Source organism: Podarcis erhardii, assembly GCF_964252035.2.
Source record: "Podarcis erhardii genome assembly, chromosome: 8".
NCBI classification, from domain to species: domain Eukaryota; kingdom Metazoa; phylum Chordata; class Lepidosauria; order Squamata; family Lacertidae; genus Podarcis; species Podarcis erhardii.
The window spans coordinates 88,327,333-88,347,464 of NC_138499.1; the positions used below are offsets into that span (position 1 = coordinate 88,327,333).

The window sequence follows — 20,132 nt, forward strand, 5'->3', positions numbered from 1 at the left end:
TTTCTTCCATATTAGCCTGCATACATTTTAAGATCTTCAAGAGAGGGCTTTTTTTCTGCCTCACCAACATCTGAAGCACATTGTGTAGAAACCCAAAGGATGTACCCAGTGGCTATTCCCAGGCTACCTCTTTCAGTGACACATTCACGATTTCCTGGAATATACCCATCATATCTTGATGGGAAAATATTATAAGTGAGAAAGAGCAAAAATTGTCGAGTCACACTATTTTTGTTGCTGTTGCATGCATGTTCGTGTGCATTTTATCACTTTACCTTTGTGAGCCACCCTAAAAACTGTGCTAATGGGTGGTCAATATAAATACACTAAATGACTAAATTAAAACCCCAAGCAACCTTTCAGCATCCTTGAACTATAATAAATGGAACACATCTACACAATATCGGCAAGACCATAGAACAACGGGTAATTTACTAAACTCAACACCACAGCCATATCAGTACAAACATGAGCAATTGTATCCTTGAGGTGCTTAGCAAAAATATCGCCAGAGGTTGCTGAGGCACCATAAGATCTGTCTGAAAACCCACATGAAGCAGCTCTCTCACCACCTAAACAGATGTGCTGGACAGAGATGTGCATGGTGATGGGAAAATAATTTCTTTGTTACTATATCTACCACAGAGTAAGGTCCAAAATGAACTCCAGAAAAATGAAGGACCTAAATGGACTTTAGGTAGTGGGAGATGGCACAAACTGACCAGGGATTTGACAGAACCATTTGCCATGTCATGAGGAAAGTCAGCAAAAATGAAATAGAAACCATTCAGAGCCTCCTCTTTCTGAAGGTGGATCATCTAAACTTGTCCTTCATTCCTGTGTAGGTTTGAGGAATGGTTTGAGGTTTTGTTAATGCTTGATACTTGGCCACAACTAATGTGCTACACTGTTCTTTATTTTAATTCAAAAACCAAATAACCAATATTAAACACAGTCAAGCACTGGTTGTCCAAATACTCTGAACAGAAAGAGAAGCATGTTTCAGGGGTATGCTGGCGCATATTCTTGCTTCCAACAACAGCAAAAACACTGGCTGTTTTTGCATCCAAAAGATCACCTTCACAGGTATAACTGGAATCAGGCCAATGACATTTGCCTATAAAATAAGAATAGCACTACCTTTACCCCTGCAACATTCTCATTAAAGTCTACCAAAAATCATAAGTGTGAATCAAAGTAATATTTTAATTATTGAAAAGTCAAATACCCAACCATGTCACACATGCCAAAACAGAATAGGTTTTTCATAGTAGTTTTTTCACTGATAATAGTATCAATTCTTGTAACTCACCTGCTCAGATGAATTTGGAACTGGTTCCTTCACAACTCCCACTTGCCCATTTTCCACACAGGCCGGAATGCTGGGGCTGAAGACCATGAGGTCACTCTTGGCACCAGCCTCCCCACCCATGCCCGCCAGAAGATGGCTGTGACGATTTGAATATGACCAGCTGCCAACTTCACTGGCACATACCAGCGTGGCTGTCCCAGGACCATACACCACAGCCTCCTTGGCCTGGCAACGGCATCGCAGCGCCATGTATACTATGATCGCCAGCAGGAACAAGCTGGACACAGAGCAAATGGCAATGATCAGGTAGACGTTGACATTTTCCACCTGGGGCTTTGGGCTCCCTCCCTTCCTTGAAAGGTGAGGGTCGCCATGGACAGCCTGGGAATTCATCACCATGGACACACTCAAAGTAGCTGTGGATGACAAAGCTGGCTTGCCATGGTCCTTCACTAGAACGAGAAGTCTTTGGCTGTAGCTGCCCTCTGCGTCATCCAGGGAACGTGCGGCGCTGATCTCCCCACTGTATAATCCCACACGCCAAGGGCTGCTAATTGCCTCGTGCATCTCATAGCGCAGCCATGCATTGTAGCCAGAGTCAGCATCCATGGCATGGATCTTGCCCACCACCTGTCCAGCAGCCACAGGAACAGTCAAAGAGATGGGAATCACTTCTGTCCCATACACTACAGGTGTGTTATCATTCTCATCCACCACAAAGACTTGCACCGTCACATTGCCACACAGGGAGGGCAGCCCAGCATCCTTGGCCCTCACTTGGAACTCCAGCAGCTTCACCTCCTCATAGTCCAAGGGTTGCAAGGCATAGAGCTTCCCACTCTCTGAATGAACAGAGATGTAGCTTGACAGGGGCCAGAGCTTCTCGTCCAGCCAGTAGCTGATCAGGCTGTTCTCAGCCACATCTGGGTCCGAGGCAGACACCGTGAAGATGTGAGCACCTGGTGGGTTGTTCTCCTTCACAAAGACCGTGTAGGAAGACTGAGGAAAAGCAGGAGCATTGTCATTCACATCACTGATTGGCACCACCAAGGTGCTGCTGGCTGACAGTGATGGAGTCCCTTGATCCTGGGCAGTCACTACCAGCCTATACTCAGCCTCTTGTTCCCTATCCAGAGGCTGAGCTAGCAACAGTGAATGATAATTCTTGAAGGTGGAAAGTAGCTTGAAGGGGGTTCCATGTGGCCATAAGGAAGTGCTCACTTGTCCATTGGCCTCAATATCCCTGTCTGATATGCTTATCAGGGCCACCACCATCCCCAGAGGGGAGTCCTCTGGAACAGGTACCAGCAGAGACATCACTGAAATTTCAGGTGCATTATCATTTACATCTAGAACCTCAATCAGAACTTTGCAATGCCCTGACAAGGGGGGATTCCCCGTGTCTTTAGCCTCAACTTGTATTTCGTAAAAATTCTTGTCTTCAAAATCCAGATTTCCTTTCACGTGAATCTCACCAGTCTTTTGATCAAGTACGAACTTTTCTTTTCCATTTGCTGGAGAAAAAGTGCTTGATGTATATGTGATCTCCTTATTTGTGCCCTCATCTAAATCGGTAGCATTTAGCTTAATTACTAATAGCCCATTCTCTGAGTTTTCTAATAAATGGACTTTATAAACTGACTGGTTAAATACAGGAGGATTGTCATTTGCGTCTAGCACTTTGATTATCAACTGGACTGTGCCAGTGAGCTGGGGCTGGCCTCCATCAACTGCTGTGAGTAAAAGTTGGTGAGCTGCACATTCTTCTCTATCAAGAGGTTTGTTTAAAACAAGAAATAAAGATGCACCACGTTCATGATTTTCTATTGTCTCTAGACTGAAATGTGGATTTGTACTAAGTCTGTAGCTAAGGAGCGAGTTTGCACTGATGTCTGCATCAGAGGCTCCCTCTAGAGGAAAACGCGAATCACGAGAGCTAGACTCTGCAATAGTAAATTGCTTTTCTGTTACAGGGAAAATGGGGGCATTGTCATTTATGTCGGTGATCTCCACTTCCACGTGGAAAACCTTCAGAGGTTTATCTACAAGGGCCTCCAGGTGAATAACACACACAGCACTCCTGTCACACAACTCCTCCCTGTCTATCCGGGAATTCACAAATAAAATCCCATTCTGAACATTTACCTCAAAATACTCCTCCTGTCCTTTGGACACCATTCGGAACAGCCGAGGCACCAGCTCCTCCACCTCCAGCCCCAGGTCCTGGGCGATGCGGCCCACAAAGGTGCCATGCTGGGATTCCTCTGGCACAGAATAATGGAGCTGGCCGCTCCCCATCAACCAGGATGTGTGGAGAAGAACCAGCTGCAGTAGACATCTCTTTCCAGAATTTTTCTTCCATGCAAGCATGACAAATTCAGATACAAATCCCAGCAATGTCTTGCCTTTTTTGAGGAAGTGATGAGCAGAGTCCAAGACGTTCCTCCAAACCAATGGCTAAGAGATCAGTTGACTCTGGTATTGCAGCTAATGTTTGATGTCTCTGCTGTGTATTTGACAGACAGGATATTCAGCACATTTGAGGGAGGAGCTCTGAATTTTCAGTCTTCTTAAAAAACTCCTTAAACAACAGTGACACCTTGTGACTGAGTTTTGAACTGGAGAATCAGACTATTTATTACCTTTTATGTTTTCAAGTAAATGTTTTTTAATAATTCTGTGCCAATACATACTATTTGATACAGTTTTACTTCCAAGTAAATTCCTTAGCCTCCATTTGTTTTTCTATTCAAGTTTCATTTATTTTATTATATTCCATTAACTCAGCTCCTTTTTGGAATCTTTCCCCCCTTTATGTCAGTTATGCATCATCACTGTTTTCATTCTTCATCTGCACACTCTTAGGTGCCATATGTACTTCCAGAAGGAAAAACTTCCATCTTCACATTCACATGCCAAGATTCACATGGCATTCCCTGGTAAAACTGCTGTGAACTGTCATGTCCTTTTTACTTTCCTTTTCTGGTAGAATTTTTTTTTGGGGGGGGGGCGGGGTTTGAAATGTTATCAGCTTCCCTTTTTCCAGCTCCATTGTTAGGGGTGTCTCTCACATGAACAATGTTTGCCCCTACACAAACACACTGGGCATATGAAATTGCTTTATACTGAATCAGACCATTGGCCATCCAGTCTATCATGAGTGGCTCTGATTGGCAGAACGTCTTCAGGGTCTGCAGAATAATTCATTCTCATCCACTTCTGTCTGGAATCGAGTGGGATTTTGTGCACACATCTGTATAAAGCATGAGCCTTCCAAGGATATTTGCTAGCTTCTATGTTTCTTCCTTCCTCTGCTTGGTATGCAATTTGTTGTTAATTTTGTTGTCAACAAGTGAAAATGGGTTGTGAATAAAAGCTGCCCCCCCACCTGCCCCAGGAAAACTGGTTCTTGGATGAGTGGCTACTTCTTTCCTTCTGTGCTTGCCTCTTTCCATGTTCGCCATTGCTTAGAGGGGAGTCTAATGTTTTTATTGAAATTCAAAGGATTTTCTGGGACCAAGAAATACTGTTGTAATGGATTTCAGATTATGTAACACCAAAGGGCATAACTGGAATATGGAACAATAGATGGCTGATGGTAAAGAGCTGCAACATGGGATTATAAAAAAAAATACCAGTAAATCAAAATGGGATAGAATATCACCTCCTTTTTAGCCAAGAGGAAGACATGAGGATGCCCAGTGTCAGGCTGCTGAATTAGATCTCCTAATAGTTAATTCTTGAGAAGTTTTGAACATGGCAATTCTGATCCATTAGAGACTTCTGTTGCAAGTACTTTTGATATCTCTGAGGTTTATCAGTCCATGAATTCAAGTTTCACATTAGCATCCATTTTATATTCTCTGATCAGGATAATGGCAACAACATCTGGAACGTGTGGGACTAGAGAAAAACTTTTGATAATCGGGCAGTCCTTTTCTGTTAGCCCTTAGGGCTTCCTGTTTAGCGCAAAGACAAAGGTTCGGGCTGCTTAGGCTGGAATGGTTCCAGACATACTATACCTTTCCATAATAAGCTTCTAGATAAGAACAGATCAGATCAAAGGCCCACCTAGTTGAGCATCCAGTTCGCATGGTGACCAACCAAATACCTAAGGGAAATATATACCAGGATATGAACACAACAGTGGTCTTCTGCTTGTGTTTCCCAGAGGCAGCACATAGTCCTCGTGAGTATTAGCCCCTGATTTGCTGAATCGGCTCTTCAAGCTGTCCAAGTTGATACCCATCAGCACATTGTGTGGTGGTGAATCCCAGAGTTTAAAATAGGCAGTGTGTGCTTCCTTTTGTTTATCCTGAATTTCCAATTATTCGGCTTCATTAGATGACTCCAGGCTCTAGTATTATGAGAAAGGGAGAAAAGGGTCTCCTTCTCCACACCAGGCATGATTTTGTACACTTCATGCCTCTTCAGACAGAGGAATTCATGAGGTTTGGAGGGATTTCTCCTCCACATACTTTGCATGTTTTAAAATACTGCAAATACCCTACACAGCACTTCAAAGAATTGTGACCATGGTCTGGCATGCATATTTTAAGATGACACCAAATGCAGAATGTGAAAGAGATGGATTTGCAAGTCGTGTCTCAACATAGCCTGTCTCTTTATTACTCACTAAATTCTAATTCTGCCTATGGCAAGAAAATAAACTCACCTTTAGTCTCACCTCCCAGACCCTTCCCTGCATTCATAAAATGAGTTCAAGGTGTTTCAGAAGAAATTTGCTTTCTCAACCACCACCTCTGTACTAGGGCCTGGGTTGTCTTTACAGGTGATTTTTAAAAATCCAGCCTAATTTGCAATACACAGGAGATGAAAAAGCATGCACACATACCCAAAAAAATCTTCATTTAAATAAATAAAAAGTAGTCTATGTCATAAATTCCTCATAAATTAATTTCCGTGCCAAATGGTGCTCAAATTTAGGGTTCCATTTCATACATTTCCCCCTAGTTAAAACCACTTGTTCTGGATTAAACTAGAAAAAAATGCTGTACTTTATAGAGTTAAGCCTAAAGAATACAAAAAGAGAGGCTGGTGATCACTTCAATAGGGGCCACATTACATGAGGCTGCTTCTGAAAGGGAAGTGTGAAGTGGTCATTCCCAACTCTTCAGTTATAATAACACAGCATTCACATAGCATTTCAAACTAAAACTGTTTCATGAATATAATCACGCTACAATTGATGGAAGTAGGACTTCATCTCAAGGCCTCCACCTGGATTCAAGGCTGACATGACGTCATGGTAGGCATTGTCTCATACATGATTTATTTTTTAAAGAACACTAAGGTGCTTTGTTCATCTATAGATATCCCAATTCCCCAATCAATTCTATACCTTTAGTCATATTTAAGCTTCCAATATGGAGTTTTCCTTTCATAAGGTTCAAGAGAAATACTCGCATTCTTCTCATGTCAGCCATGTGTTGACCAGATGATCTTGGAAAACCCACTGCCACCTAGCCCAGAACATTGCACTCTGAACAAGCCAAGTGGGCCTTTGGGGTTGCACACAATATGCAATGTAAACGGTTTTAATGCTTCTTTCAATGTGTTGCTTTTTATTATAATAATAATTTATTATTTGTACCCCGCCCATCTGGCTGGGTTTCCCCAGCCACTCTGGGCGGCTTCCAACAGAGATGAAAAATACACTAAAATGTCACGTATTAAAAACTTCCCTGAACAGGGCTGCCTTCAGATGTCTTCTGAATGTAAGGTAATTGTTTATCATTTTGACATCTGATGGGAGGGCATTCCACAGGGCGGGCGCCACTACCGAGAAGGCCCTCTGCCTGGTTTCCTGTAACTTGGCCTCTCGCAGTGAGGGAACCGCCAGAAGGCCCTCGGAGCTGGACCTCAGTGTCCGGGCAGAACGATGGGGGAGGAGACGCTCCTTCAGATATACTGGACCGAGGCCATTTAGGGCTTTAAAGGTCAGCACCAACACTTTGAATTGTGCTCGGAAACGTACTGGGAGCCAATGTAGGTCTTTCAAGACCGGTGTTATATGGTCTCGGCGCCGCTCCCAGTCATCAGTCTAGCTGCCGCATTCTGGATTAGTTGTAGTTTCCGGGTCACCTTCAAAGGTAGCCCCACGTAGAGCGCATTGCAGTAGTCCAAGCGGGAGATAACCAGAGCATGTACCACTCTGGCGAGACAGTCTGCAGGCAGATAGGGTCTCAGCCTACGTACCAGATGGAGCTGGTAAACAGCTGCCCTGGATACAGATTTGACCTGTGCCTCCATGGACAGCTGTGAGTCCAAAATGACTCCCAGGCTGCGCACCTGGTCCTTCAGGGGCACAGTTACCCCATTCAGGACCAGGGAATCCTCCACACCTGCCCGCCTCCTGTCCCCCAAAAACAGTACTTTCGTCTTGTCAGGATTCAACCTCAATCTGTTAGCCGCCATCCATCCTCCAACCGCTTCCAGACACTCACACAGGACCTTCACCGCCTTCACTGGTTCTGATTTAAAAGAGAGGTAGAGCTGGGTATCATCTGCATACTGATGAACACCCAGCCCAAACCTCCTGATGATCCCTCCCAGCGGCTGCATGTAGATGTTGAAAAGCATGGGGGAGAGGACAGAACCCTGAGGCACCCCACAAGTGAGAGCCCAGGGGTCTGAACACTCATCCCCCACCACCACTTTCTGAACACGGCCCAGGAGGAAGGAGCGGAACCACTGTATGACAGTGCCCCCAGCTCCCAGCCCCTCAAGACGGTCCAGAAGGATGTTATGGTCGATGGTATCAAATGCCGCTGAGAGATCCAGCAGAACTAGGAAACAGCTCTCACCTTTGTCCCTAGCCCGCCGGAGATCATCAACCAGTGCGACCAAGGCAGTTTCAGTCCCATGATGAGGCCTGAATCCCGACTGGAAGGGATCCATTTTATTGATGTATTGTAATATATTTTTGTTGTATTGTGATTTTAAATTGCTGCAAGCTATTCTGACGGGTGCATGGGCGGTAGAAGGACAATATAGGTTATTTTATACAGTTAAATGTATATGTTTTATTTTATCTTCTATGCATTGAAAGTTTCATTTACTTGATTTCTCTTTATGGACTATCTAGCGAATGACATCTATTTGTGGGTGTTTGGTTGCTGTTGTTTTTAAATGTACACATACTTGTTTTGATAAGTAGATTATCCATGAATGAATTCCACAAAAGCAAGCTACTCCATGACTGGGCTTTGGGAGAATGGTAGACTGCATTGAAGGAAAAGGGTGGGTGGGTGTGAACTGTAAGCCAGGACAATTAAAGCTTTTAAGAGTTGGGAGATTACGCGTAGAGCAACCAGTTCTGTGTGGATGCCTTGTAAAGTTAGGAATACAGCAGCAGTGGCTTGTGCAGGGGGTAGGTTTTCAGTGAGCTAGGAGGTTCCCTGACCTCATTGTTGTCCTACTCCATCCCAGGGCCTCTAGGAAGAGCCACTGTCACTCCACCCCTCATTTACAAAGGTTGGAATAAACACCCCAAGGCTTCCATGCCTTGCTGGAAAGCCCCTTGCTGAATCAAGGCATGGGTTTCCACCTCTCTTTCTATGCATATTAAAAAAGAGTGACTCTAATTCTGTGTGCTTCTTCTAGAAGGTAGATGCCACTGAAAACAGTGGAATCTGAGAAGACCTGGGAAGACATTTACTGTAAATATCAGAAAGAAAGAAAGAAAGACAGAAAGAAAGAAAGGAAGGAAGGAAGGAAGGAAGGAAGGAAGGAAGGAAGGAAGGAGGAAGGAAGAGCACGTGGGTAAATCTAGCTGACTGCTCATTATGAGATAATCTTGCTTCTTCTGCCTTTTGTTATTTTCACCCATAGAGTCCCCTGTGTTGATTGGCAAGGTAGTATTTGGTCACTTAGCACACTTATTAGTTGATTTTAATTTGTTTAATATTAAATAAGTTTAAGAACCTTGGACTATTTTCTCCTCTACCACCAAATGTATCCTTATTTCTACACACAAACACACACACCATGTTAACATATCTGGCTATGAGACAGATAAAAGCACTGCCCCAATATTAACTGAAAAATCAGTTTTAAACATAATCATGTCACATGAGACTAGGTGAGATCACAGCATGCCAATACCTGCTCTGGCTCCAGAGAACATTCCTAGCAAAATTACATCAGGTGGTTCTCCCACAGAATGCATTAAAGCTTGGGAAGACTACATTCTTGACATGTCTGGTGGACCTACCCAAGGATTCAAACCTTCTGGCAGCACATATGTAGCATATTTTCAAAAAGAAGAGAAAGTAGTCATCCAATATTTTTGCTGCTAAATATAGTACATGGCCATAATATTTTCACAAGATAAAAGGATTTATTTCCATTTCTTCCCATGGCAGCAAACTGGACAAACCCACACCCTGAAGGAGTCTAATAGCATTCTTTTGATGACCCTATGGTTAAACAGAATATGGGCACTCCTTATTGTGGAGAATTTATTGAATCAGGGTAAAGAAAAGAGCCCTGGTTTGTCCACCACCACCCCAAAAAAATAATAATAGTCCAACATGGAATTATTCTAGTTTATGTAGAAGCAATCTCTGCATGTATAGAATGCCATTTTAAATCTATATTGAACATGCTTATTGCATCAAGACTGATCCTAAACTGGCATACAGAAATTGTCATTCAGTTTGCAAAAAACATGGTATTAGAAGAAAAATATATTGTGTTTTTTCAAGGATTCTAATAGTTGCACATGACTCACCTCTCCAGATGCATTTGGGAGCAGTTCCTTCCCATTCCTAACCTCCCCATTATCTGCAAAAACAGGAATGTTGGGGCTGAAGACCATGAGGTCACTCTTGGCTCCAGCCTCCCCGCTCACACCTGCCAGGATGTGGCTGTGGCGATTGGAATATGACCAGCTGCCCACTTCACTGGCACATACCAGTGTGGCTGTACCAGGACCATACACCATGGCCTCCTTGGCCTGGCAACGGCATCGCAAGGCCACGTAAAAGATGACTGCTAGGAGGAACAAGCTGGACACGGAGCAGATGGCAATGATCAGGTAGACATTGACATTGTCCACCAAAGACTTTGGGCTTTCACCTGTCCTGGAAAGGCGGGTGTCAGTCTTCACAGCCTGGGCACTTGCCACCAGTGACACACTCAGGGTGGCTGTGGCCGTGAGTGAAGGTGTGCCATGATCTTTCACCAACACAAGGAGATTCTGGCTGCTTCTGCCCTCCACCTCATCCAGGGCACGTGTGGTACTGATCTCCCCACTGTACAGCCCCACACGCCAAGGGCCAGCGGTCAACTCATGCATCTCATATCTCAACCATGCATTGTACCCTGAGTCAGCATCCAGGGCACGGATCTTGCCCACCATGTGTCCAGACAACACAGGAGCCACTAGAACAATTGGAGTCTCTTCTGATGAACCTGCCACTGTAGGCGCATTGTCATTCTCATCCACCACAAACACCTGAACTGTAGTGTTGCCACACAAGGAGGGCAACCCAGCATCCTTGGCCCTCACTTGGAACTCCAGAAGCTTTATGTCCTCATAGTCCAAGGGCTGCAAAGCATAGACCTTCCCACTCTCCGAGTGCACCGAGATGTAGCTTGTCAGGGGCCAGAGTGTCTCATCGATCCAGTAGCTGACTAGAGCATTCTCAGCCACATCCGGGTCTGAGGCAGACACAGTGAAGATGTGGGCTCCCGGTGGATTATTCTCCTTCACAAAGACCGTGTAGGAGGGCTGCGTGAAAGCTGGAGCATTGTCATTTACATCACGGATAGGAACTAAGAGGCTGCTGCTAGCAGACAATGGTGGAACGCCTTGATCTTGAGCTGTCACTACCAAGCTGTACTCAGCCACCCGCTCCCGATCCAAAGGCTCTGCTAGAGTTAAGGAGTAGTAGTTCTTGAATGTTGATGCTAATTTGAAAGGCAGCCCAGGGGGCCACAAGGAGCAACTCACTTGCCCATTGGCTTCAGAGTCCCTGTCCGAGATGCTGACGAGGGCCACCACTGTCCCTGGAGGAGAGTCCTCTGGCACTGGCACAGCAAGAGAAGTCACAGAAACTTCTGGAACATTGTCGTTCATGTCTAACACCTCAATAAGAACTTTACAGTGTCCAGACAAAGGCAAACTGCCTTTATCTTCTGCAACAATTTGAAGGTCATATAGATTAATGTCTTCAAAATCTACTTTCCCAATCACTCTGACCTCACCTGTGTTGGCATTTATGCTAAATATCTTTGTGAAACGGGGTGGTACATTATTACTAAAAAAATAAGTGATTTCCCCATTAATTCCTTCATCTAAATCTGTAGCATTCAGTTTAATAACCGTTGTTCCATTAGCTGCATTTTCCCATAGCTTTACCTTGTAAGTGGATTGGTTAAATACAGGAGGGTTGTCATTTGCATCCAGGACACTGATCACCAGCTGGACTGTGCCTGTGAGCTTTGGTTTGCCCCCATCAGTGGCTGTGAGTACCAAGTGATGCACAGGAGTCTTCTCTCTGTCAAGTGGGGTTTTTAGCATAAGTACTGGAGATTTACTCTGGTCCTCATCACCTCCCGATTCAAGAATGAAATAGTCATTAGGGCTGAGCTTGTAGGTCAGCAAAGCATTGACATCTGTATCTGCATCAGAGGCACCAGTTAACAGGAAACGGAAACCTGGTAAACGTGATTCTGCAATAGTCAAATTCTGTTCATTTACTGAAAAAAGAGGAGCATTGTCATTTATGTCCTTGATCTCCACTTCCACATGGAAGACCCTGAGAGGTTTATCCACAATCATCTCCAGGTGAATGGAGCACACAGGGTTCTTGCTGCAAAGCTCCTCCCTGTCTATCCGGGAATTCACAAACAAGATTCCATTTTGCACATTTACCTCAAAATAGTCTTCATGTCCTCTAGACACCATCTGGAACATCCGAGGCACCAGCTCTCCAACGTCCAGCCCCAGATCCTGGGCAATACGGCCCACAAAGGTGCCATGCTGGGATTCCTCCGGCACAGAATAATGGAGCTGGCCGCTCCCCATTTCCCAGGCTGTGTGGAGAAGAACCAGCTGCAGCAGCTGCTTTACCACGGAAGGATTCTGCCAAGGAACCATTGCAAATACAGACACAAATCCCACCAGTGGCATCTCCCCTTTAAAAATCACCTTTCTTGAAGAAGTGAAGAGCAGGGTCCAAAGAGCTCATCAGGGTTGGTGTAATCATTTGAATAGATTCCAGTAGTCTTGCATCTGGTGTGCGATATCCCTATTGTGAATCTCACAGGCAGGATTTTCAGGCTCTCTAAGGGAGGAGCTATGAATTCTCTCTGTTCTTAAAACATTTCCTTAGGCAACAGTGACCCCTTGTGACTGAATTTTGAAATGGAGAAGCAAATTAATACATTCTGTATTTTAATCAGATGTTGCCCCCATTTGATTAATAAACCTTTTACTTTTGCATGAAGTGCTTAACTTTCTCTTACAATTGCAATTATTTTCCTTTGCTTCTCTGAATACCCTGCATAATTCATCTTAGCTTCTTCTAAAATTAATCATTTCAAAATACAGTGGTACCTCAGGTTAAGAACTTAATTCGTTCTGGAAGTCCGCTCTTAACCTGAAACTGTTCTTAACCTGAGGTACCACTTTAGCTAATGGGGCCTCCTGCTGCTGCTGTGCTGCCGCCACAGGTACCACTGTACAATCAACAGGAGCCCACAGCTAATCCTGCCTCCATTGGTGGTGTGGACGCAGGAAAGTGACTGCTTTCAGACTTTGGAACTCCCTAGAGAAGCTAGACTGGCTCCGTCCCTCCTTGTCTTTCTGCTGGCAGGTGAAGACTTTCTTGTTCCAACCAGCTATGGAAACTGACTTCTTATAATGAAACGGCTGGTGTAATGTGCTCTCTCTCTCTCTCTCTCTGTATGTATAGAGTTTTAATTCTATTAATGTTTACTTGTTTTTTAATTATTGTTTTTCCTGTGTTTTAGCAATTCTGTTTTTACCTGTAAGCTGCTTTTGTAAGCTGCTTTGAGTTCCTGTCAGAGAAAAAGGTAGAATGATGATGATGATGATGATGATGATGTGTCTGATGGGTGTTGACAAACACATGCAGATCAAATTGACATGTGGACTTAACCTTTGCACTGCATGCATTATACAGTGGTACCTCGGGTTACAGACGCTTCAGGTTACAGACACTTCAGGTTACAGACCTGAAGTCTGTAACCCAGAAATAGTACCTCGGGTTAAGAACTTTGCTTCAGGATGAGAACAGAAATCGTGCGGCGATGGCACCACTGTACCACTGTATTTTAGGAGGCAAATCTGGATTTGTTGCCATGTAATATGTAAGAGCCATTAACTGATATGTTTCCTTTAATCTGTTCATGTCACATGCTGCCATTGCTCATATTATGAAAATAAGGGTGGAATTCAACTGAATAATTGTGTGAGCAGAATGACTTCCGTTCATGCTGTAAGAATCTCCCTACCTCTCCTTCCCCACCTCAATACCCTCCCCAAATCTGGTCCAGATGGTTGGGGAGGGGGATCCAGAACAGATTTATAGGCTGCACAAGAGAGGAGAGGGGAGAGAATGCTTTGCTGTGCAAAGTGAAATCCTTGCGCTGACAGAATGCAATCCTGAAAGTTCTAGATTGCCATACATAATTGTAAAAACTTACTATTATTTTTTGCACTTTTAGACCACTCTTCATGCCATAGAATCCTGTTATTTGTAGAGGTGGTCTAAGTTTGGGGGGTGGGGGTGGGCAAGAGACTTGCTGGGTCAACCTCCAAGGCCACAGACCAACGGAACTACATTCCACTCCCTCATTTTCAAAGCTACTGTTCTTAAACAGTATCTCAGGTGGATATGGTAACTGATCACCCCTCCTGTCAGGAGAAGCAAATGACAGCAGTAGAGGGAGCACTGTGGCTTTGTTGTGTTCCTTTGGCCTGACCAAGACAGGTCATCTTGAATTGGGCTTCCTCCCTGTGTTCCTCTGGAGCAATATCATAGTTACAATTGTCAGTTAGATGCCTGAGAGAGAAGCAGCACTTTTGGGGATGCTTCTTCCAAGGCAGGTAGAAAACCCATCACCAGACAACAGCTTCCACAGTGCTTGCCAGTCTATGGCCTTGGCAGATGCCCAACTGTGCCAGCAATGTCTGTTTGCTATTGCCTCCTCCATTTTATTTTCTACTGGATAAGTTTATATAATGTTAAAAATCCAATGCATAGCTTTAATAATAATTTTTTAAAACCTACGCCAACCTCTGATGCTGGGTCTCGCAAGTTAATAGTTTTGTATCTACTTCTTTTGCGGGGGGAGGGGGGATACATTTTGTTTAGGCAAGCCTATCTGGATGTGTAGAATGTGAATATATGCCTTAATCGGTTTTTAGTTTGTTGTTTATCTTATGTCTTCAATGATTCAAAGAGTTGTTTTATGGTTTTCTACTCACAGTTTTATTGTGTGTTATTTTGTAAACTGCTTTGGGGTTTTCCTAAGAATTAAGCAGTATATAAATGTTATGAAATAAAGTAAAATAAATAAGGAAGGAACACACAGCCTTTCCTTCATAATTGCCTCATCCTCTTTTTCCCTTCCTTATTCTCAAGTTTGGAAGGAGTGGTGGCTATTTTTTGCTTTTATGTACAAATAGTGGTGTGTGTGCTTTTCTGACCCTCTTTCCATGTTATTTATTGCTGAAAGAGAAGTATTTTACTGAAATTCAAATTTTGGGAAAGTATTAATAGACCTGGAACAGTTTTTCAATAGACTTTAGACTGTTTGAGATCATGGATGTTGTGAAGGATTGAAACTATTCAGCCATTTTGTGTTTTATTGCTGGATGTAAAATTATTGCTCTCAGTTTACAGGTTATTTTTGTGGGATGGTAAAAAACTCAGCCCAGGAAACAAACTTAAAATGGGAAAGAAATATACAAACTTCAGGAAGAAAAAAGAAGCCTAAATATTATTGGGCAACAGAAACAAAACTCTACTGCACTGTCCAAGATGGTGGCTTGGGCGAGGTGACATCATGCATGTAAATAAAGCTGGCAAATAGGAATACAGTTGGCATTAAAGTCAGAAGAAAGAGATGAAATCAGAAGAAAGGAGCCAGGATTGAGAGCACTGTAGAGAACAAACTGTTGATAGTACTGAACTGAAAAGCCTTGAGGCTCATTTCCTCCAGACAATGATGAGCTGAAACTGCTTAGGGCTTTACACATCAAAAAAGTATTTCAGGAACATAGGCTGTAAACTTTATAATGGGAATTCATGTTGGTGAAAGACTGGATTCCACAGTGCCATGTGGTGACCAAGATAACTGCAGTCATCTGACCTGGCTGGCCAATGGCTCCTCCTAGGCAAGGAGAAGTATAAAGGACTCCCTTTTGCAGCTGAGTCTTTCTTCTGCAACAAGGTCTTCTTGAACTATAGGATACGACTGTGGAGTGCCTGGCGCTGACTCGGTATTTAAAGAAAAGTGATTTTTTAAATAGATAGTGTACTTTGTGAGTTTGGGGGATGTGTGTGTGTGCACACAAGATTCTGACCTGATCTGGGCAACAACTCCCCGGCCCCAAATAAATATTTTTTGGGGAGGAAGCTAGTGTTTAAATAGGGTTAATTTGGGCCACAATCTTGATTCAAAATGCTGCCCAACATCCAAACATTGTCCGAGACAGCTGCCTCCACCTTGGGAACCCTCATGTCGAGTTTAGTGACAACTCAAAAGACAGTTGAACCCATGCCAAAAAACGTGTGAAGTCGCACCAAAGTGACATTTTGGTCAGCCATCTTGATTCAAAGTGGTGCACGGTGTTCAAACATCAATGAAGTCCGCTTTCCCACCTTGGGAGCCCTCATGCCAAGTTTGACAATGATATATTGAGAGGCATCCAACTCTTTGAGAACAAATGGACAAACAGACAAATCACTTTCCCAAATATGTCTAGGACACCTTGCGTTTCTTGTCTTCCTCTTTGGTCCTGACTCTTGGCTTGTTTTTCAGTCTGGTTTGCTTCTGATTCTGATTGCTGTATGATCATGCCTTCCAATTTGTTCTTCAGTCTTGGCTTCCAATCCTGAATTAGTCTTGGCTCTTGGTTTGTTTTCTGACCCTGCTTCCTGATGACTCGTAAATCCTGAATGCTCTTTGGTCCTAGTTCCTGGCTGTCCTGAAACTGCTGTCTATAGCCCAGCTATGCTTAATATAATATAATTCATTTATCACAAATATCCAAAACATCTGTTTTATTGAATTTTCTCAGTGCTGAAATAGCATTTGACAGTGTGGAAAATGTTGTAATGTACAAAGTAATAAAAGCATTAGGATTTTGCCTCACTATGTGAACATCAATTGAGTTGATTCACTATGCAGTGAAAAAATAATTGTTGACAGACAGCAATGAAAACTGTATTTCCTGAATGAGGAGTAAGACAAGATTGTTTTCTTTCATCTTTCCTATTTAATTTTTGTATAGAGCTCTTCCCGACCACTGGTACAGCTTAAAGTTAGCCATGGGATTGATTGGATTATTAGAGTATATGTTTCAAATTGCACTTTAGGTGGATAATATATTTCTGGTACACTTAAAAAAAAGAAATTGAAATGCAAAGATTCAGAGTTGGTAGCTGCATTTGGAAACACAGTGGGAGTGTAAATTCAGGTGAATGAAGAAGGCAGTGGTGTTTAAAAAATAATCTGTATCCCTTGCCCTATCAACAGAGCTCCTAAACACCACTCATATTTACAAAGATATTCATTGCTACAGATGCTCTCCAATGCAATCTTTTAAATATCACATCCAAATCAGTCAAAAGCCTTTTCGTATCTAGAAATATCCAAGCTCTCACTATAAAATTGTTTGGTAATATAATCCAATTGTATATGATTGTATTCAATGCAGGGGTGGAACTTCTGGGGGAACAGAGCTTCTCTTTCACTCCTGTCCCCTCCAGCACCCCACCACCACACACCCTCAAAATCAGCTCTGGAGAGTTGGAGGACCCTCCAGATTTCAAGGGTTCATAGGAGGGAGGAGAGGAAATGTAGGTCCTGTTCCACCAACAGAACTATGTGTGTGGAGCATTAGATGCAACCCATAGCTTTCATTTTCTCTGAAAGCTTTTTTAATTAGGAAAAAAGCCTGCTTTGTTATCAGATATATTGATAAACAATATTTTATTAATGGCAGAATTTTTATCCATTTTCCTTTGATGTAATAAATAATGCTTTATGGCTGACTTAAGAGTCATGATTATTTCAATTATATTCAATTATATTTATTATATTTATGAAGAGAGAGACAGACAGAGAGAGAAAATCTATGTTGCACTGGAGGCATGACAAGCATGGCCTGGCAGAAAATTTGATTCTTAATTTCAGACAATAATAATGCAGAATTGAACCATTTACCAGCTACAGACAATTTGCTTAAACCAATCATCATCAACCATTTGAGACCCAGCATCTACCTTTAATTGTACCACACAGAACATTACCCACTTATTATTTTTAATTGCCTATATAATTAATCATTATTAGAATGTTGACATAATACTTTTCCATTTTGTGAACTACTTGTATTAATTTAAAATAAACAGACTTTCAACAATGCAATTATCAAGGAACAGTGGTTGAAAAGGCACCACACAGAAAAAATACTCTCTGCTAAGGTACATCTCCAGCTGTCGTGTGCTGTAGTTATTTATATTTATCTCCTTCTGATATGGGCTTTCCTAGCACCAGATATCTTATGATATGCCCTTTTCCTGAAAGTGGAATATCAATATTTACAAACTGAGAGACTTCAGAGTGGCAAGACTCCACAGAATTTCATTCAACAACCTTCCCTGAATCCAGTTTCCATCGCCATCTCAGAACTGAAAGATTCACCCTCTTTTATTCTGATATCTTTTTTTTAAAAAGTGTGTAATTCTTAAACTATGAGCTTACCTTCCTAAAGGCAGGTGAACCAAGAACAGGTAACAGCTAACCATCACCACCAAAATGCCAGTCCAATTGTAGCACCTGTCCAGGCCTCCTCATTAACTCTCTAAAGGCTGCACAAGAACAATTGCATCCTGGCTTCCCTAAACCCTCAAACTACCAAGCACTTGCAAAGTAAAATGAAAAACAACATGAATTTTTGGTGCATTTCACAATCACACAGGCAATTCACTTCTTGTCTCAGAAATATAATTCAGATCTCATCATGGATTGTGCAGCACAAATAATTGTTTATGCAGTGTAACTATTATTATTTCACCAAAAAGGCAATAATGCAAATATTAAAATTCTGATAAAAATATTAGATTCACACCATATTTCTACCAAAATGTGTGTATGTGTACAAGGCAAAACACAGCAGCCAGAGCCCTGTTTGAAATTTCCTTCTCAGAGCACATTTCTCCAGTTTTATACTATCTGTATTGGTTCCCAGCTAGTTTGGTGGGCACCACTAGAAGTGTTAGTTATTTTCTTTGAAGTCCTAGATAGTTTGGTACCAGAATATTAGAGGGACCATCCCCTGTCACATGAACCAGCCTGCCCATTGCACTCAGCATTGGACCCCTTGCCTTACAGAGCAACTGAAACCATACCAGGGAGCAGTGCAACTGAAGACCCACTGCCACACCTGAAGCCCTGCCAGCTGGCACTGGCCAGAAGAGAAGGTAGGGGATGGTCTTGTTTCAGTTTCTGCTGCACAAAATCCAGGCTGGTGCTGCTGGAGGGCCTGAAGACTGGGACCCTCAAGGGCTCGGCAAGGCTTTAGATCCATCAGATCTGAAGCTTCAGATACCTTATCTCAACCTTGAAATACCCTGCTTCAGGGTTTATTGGCCAACAAGTTCCTGCTCTCTTGGATACAGCACCTCATCCTAACTGCTCCAGTGGCATGGATTGAGGATTAGAATTGCACTCTTAACAATCTTCTCCCTGCACCCCAAGCCAGGCTACATATTTGATGATTTTTAGTTGATTAAAAAAGATAGTTAAATGCTGGCATAATTTATTATGCTATAAAGAAAGTTGAGAGGTTCCCCTTCCCCCCATTCTCCCATTACCCAGTAAAATCAATTGGCAGGAACTCTTTTTTTTTCCAACAAAGCAGATATTTAAATATGGCATTCACTTAGGTAGCTTTTAGAAGTAGGATTAGACAAGTTCAAAAGAGATAGATCTATCATAACTATTAAGCTTGATATCTAAATGAAGACTCCATGTTAAAGAGCAGTATATCTCTGTGATAGAGACAAATAGGTCAGTAGATCTCCTTTGTGCCCTAGAATCATAGAATCATAGAATCATAGAGTTGGAAGAGACCACAAGGGCCATCGAGTCCAACCCCCTGCCAAGCAGGAAACACCATCAGAGCACTCCTGACATATGGTTGTCAAGCCTCTGCTTCAAGACCTCCAAAGAAGGAGACTCCACCACACTCCTTGGCAGCAAATTCCACTGTCGAACAGCTCTTACTGTCAGGAAGTTCCTCCTAATGTTTAGGTGGAATCTTTTTTCTTGTAGTTTGGAACCATTGCTCCATGTCCGCTTCTCTGGAGCAACAGAAAACAACCTTTCCCCCTCCTCTATGTGACATCCTTTTATATATTTGAACATGGCTATCATATCACCCCTTAACCTCCTCTTCTCCAGGCTAAACATGCCCAGCTCCCTTAACCTGTCTGTAAGCTTGCCAGATTTAGTTGCTTAGCTGCTGCTAGAAACATAATATTGACCTATATGAATCTAAGGTCTGATGCAAGCAGGCAATTTCAATTGAAAC

General features: G+C 42.8%; 1 protein-coding gene and 1 pseudogene across 7 annotated transcripts in view; both read right to left on the reverse strand.

Annotated features, from left to right (window-relative positions):
• Positions 1 to 20,132, reverse strand: part of LOC309347809 (protocadherin alpha-C2-like) — a 191,258-nt gene that overhangs the window by 106,824 nt on the left and 64,302 nt on the right. The gene's annotated exons all lie outside the window — the stretch shown is intronic.
• LOC309347838 (protocadherin alpha-3 pseudogene) lies at positions 1,295 to 3,975 on the reverse strand (annotated as a pseudogene). The gene has a single exon. The product of its transcript is annotated as a protocadherin alpha-3 pseudogene (transcript).